Source organism: Bremia lactucae, linkage group LG4 (assembly GCF_004359215.1).
Source record: "Bremia lactucae strain SF5 linkage group LG4, whole genome shotgun sequence".
NCBI classification, from domain to species: Eukaryota; Oomycota; class Peronosporomycetes; order Peronosporales; family Peronosporaceae; genus Bremia; species Bremia lactucae.
Window position 1 is genome coordinate 2,046,458 of NC_090613.1, and position 3,823 is coordinate 2,050,280.

Sequence of the window (3,823 nt, forward strand, 5' to 3'; positions counted from 1 at the left end):
AAGGTAACGGCCATGACTGCTTCACCCGATACAATTTCGGCAGTCCAGCGTGTTATAGCATACATCGTGCGCATTCCACTAGTGTGCGATTCATGCGTTCAGCCACCCTATTCAGCGGCAGAGTGTAGGGTGGCGTAAACTTTTGCTCGATACGACGCCGCTCGCAGAACTTGGCCAATCCGCTCGAAGTGTATTTACCACCATTGCCACAACAAGAGTTTTGACAACTCCGCCGGTCTGAGTCTCAGCAAACGCAACAAATTCTGCGAAATTGTCTGAGACCTCCGACTTGCTTCGTAGCAAGAACACTGTGGTAAAGTGAGAGTACTCATCTGTAAATGTGACGAAGTACCGCTTACCGCTAAAAGTCGCTGACTATCTCGATCAATCGTTATATTAACGTAAAGTCGCTGACTAACTCGATCAGTCGTTATATTAACATAAACTTTGCGGGATGAGGCGACTTTTGCATAAAGCTCACTCGCGTTTGTTTACCAAGTGCGCAACCATTGCCAACATTTCCAGCAAGTCCCACCCCGCCACCAACGCCAATGCCACTATTATGTGTAAATACGCCATCATGCCCGACACCTCTTTTGATTCCGACATGGCCGTTTAGCTAGTCAAACAGCTATTCTGCTTCGTGGTAAACACATCATCTGTTGATGACATTGCACATGACAGGGACAAGTCGCCTGCTCCCCCAATTGTAGGTGACTGGTCCAAGTCACCTGCAGTGCCCGACTCGGTGGCAAGTCCCTCTACATCGACTGGCACAGGCCAAACTTGATTGCCTTGATCTTTTCTGGATCCGGGGGTACACCGTGTTTACCCACGACGCACCCACGTCATCCTCGTTGGAGGGATGTCGCGCTCAACATATTTGAGCCTACGACCCTCTAGCGACTGGCCCACTAGATGGCGCATCATGGTGCTCGTGAATTACAGAACCCCAAAAAATTTACCTGATTACCCACGATGGCCCCACAGCCCCCACTGTTTGACTAACGCAAGATTAATGCCAATGTCATAGTCCTTCTTGACGATGGTGTCTAGACCACTATGACCAATGTGCCCAAGTCGAATGTGCCAGAGGTACGAAGTGGTGCCCCCATAGCATCCCGACGAGCTTGTCATATTGGCTTCGTCAGTGCCGACGGGCGTCATGCATTGCCTAAACAGCCCTTTACCCTTACGGGATCCAAGCTTCCACTGCAATCCTTTTGCGTAGCAAAGCATCAATCACTTCTAAACGTGACTGGACCCACGTCCTAATGTAAAGGTCAAGTGAGCACTAATTGGCAAAATGCAAAGTAAACATATTAAAGGTCCTTAGTTCGCAAACCGTTTGCTACCTTTAAGCCATCTGCTGTGCTGTCGCATGTAGACGATCGCTATTGCGCGATGTCGGTAATCAATCGGTACATACCGGTTAGTCTTGCGCACTTCGAGGCGCATCCTTGTCAATAGCAACTTGTTTGCAACTTAGCCGCTCGAGGTGTTTATCTGCAACACTATCTTGATCTAGTCGAGCCGCTCCCTCGCCAACACTCCCACTCGACTCGACGATTGGAGATGCTTGTATACCAAGTTTGCTCCGAAGCACACAAAACTGCGTCGCTGGAATAGGCTTCTTCATGATATCAGCCAACATGTCCAGAGTGGATACATACTCCAATATCACTGCGTTGTCTTCCACCTTTTCGCGCACAAAATGGTAACGGGTGTCGATGTGCTTGGTGCGTTTGTGGAATGCCGAATTTTCGGCTAACGCTATCGAGCCTTGGTTGTCCTCATAGATCTTAACCGCATCGCTTATCGACGTCTCACCGAGCTCACTTAGGAATGTCTTAAGCCACACCGCTTCTTGTGCTGCTTCTGACAACGCCATGTATTCGGCTTCCGTAGACAAAAGTGCCACCGTGCGCTGCTTCTTGCTTTTCAAGCTGATACATCCGCTGCTCATCATCAAAAATGCATAGCCACTGGTGCTTCTTCTTGACTCTGTGTCTCCAGCCCAGTCTGCATCCGAGTAGCCTTGAAGTCCCTTGCCACTTGATACCATGCAATTTTGTGCCTGTATAAACCTGAAAACTTCCTTGAGCGCTTGCCAGTGTGTCGGACATGGATCTGAAGCAAACAAATTGGCTGTGCATTCTTACTATTGCAGCGAGATCGGGGCGTGTACCTACCATTAGATACATCAGGCAGCCGACAGCATTTCTATATGACACCCCAGCCATGGTCTCGTTGTGCTTGCAACCTTCTTTGCACATAAGCTTTGCCAGCTTGAGTCCCGGATCCTGAGGCGTCCTGACGGGCTTACTGTTCTATATCTTGAAGTTGTTTAGAATATCGCAGGCGAACTTGGTCTGCCGCAATGTCAAAGTCTCACTTCCTATGTCTTGCCTAGTTTCCATTCCGAGAAAGTACTTGAGCTGACCCATGTCGGTCATCTCAAATCGGCGGCTGAGTGCGTTCTTTGTTTCTTGGAGCATCTTGTCGGCACTGCTAGCCAAAATCAAGTCATCGACGTAAAGTGCAACAAAGATCATATTTTCTCATCACGCTTCATGTAGACGCAGTGGTCAGGTTCGCACTTCTTGAACTCGAGTCCCAGCATAAAGTCGTCAATTGTCTTGTTCCACATGCGAGGCAATTGCTTCAGACCGTACAGCGACCGTTGTAACTTGCACACGCAATCTGGATTGGCTGTATCACTGAAGCCATCAGGCTGCGTCATGTAAATATCTTCATCGATCTGGCCGTTGAGGAACGCTGTCTTTACATCCGTTTGAGGACCGTAAGTCCTTCTTAACAGCTAAACTTAGCAAAATCCGGATCAAGGTAAATTTCGCCACCGGCGCAATCGTTTCTCCATAGTTGATGCCGAATTTTAGTGCGAAACCTTTCGCGACTAGCGCCTTGTACCGCGCGACTTCACCAGCTTGATTTTCCTTGACTCGAAATACCCATCGATTGCCGATTGTCTTACGTCCTTTCGGCAGGAGCACAAGTGTCCAAGTTTTGTTCTTTTGTAGTGAGTCCATTTCCAAGCTGCTCACTTCCTTCCATTTAGCTGCGTCGTTGGATTTCATCGCCGACTTGAACGTGGTTGGCATTTCTCCCACCGAATCCACAACGTACGCAGCCTCAAAATCTTGTGCCGTAGCAGACATTTTTCCAGTGATTGGTATGGACTGTGTCGTCTTGGCGTCTAAATTGTAACAGCTTTTTCGAGCGATTGAGTCTTTTGGTGCCGCTTGCTGCCAGGCTCCATTTCTTCGCTCTGCTCTTATTCTTCATTCTCGGGATCAGTTTCTACGAGTTGTGGAGAGTCGTCATCGACCAATTCATCAGCATCATAAACAACAATCCTGCTATTCTGGCGGACGCATCTCCCACTTTAAATTATGTCTTCCATAAATTTTGCATCGCGACTCACTAGTACACGGCCACCCTCAATCTCTTCGAAACGATATGATATATACTTGTATTTTATATTTTTTTTAATGCGCCGAGTCACTGAGAAACCGACAGCGTACCGATCGAGAATTAAGTTTCGACGCTTTTCCTTTGGAACTATCACAAATGCATAGCAGCCAAACATCTTTAGATTTGCCAGCACTGGTTTCCTCCCAGTCCAAACCTGATATGGTGACTTTTCCATACCATTACCTCGCGCTAGACAGCGGTTGCGAAGAAAGGTAACGGCCATGACTGCTTCACCCGATACAATTTCGGCAGTCCAGCGTGTTATAGCATACATCGTGCGCATTCCACTAGTGTGCGATTCATGCGTTCAGCCACCCTATTCAGCGGC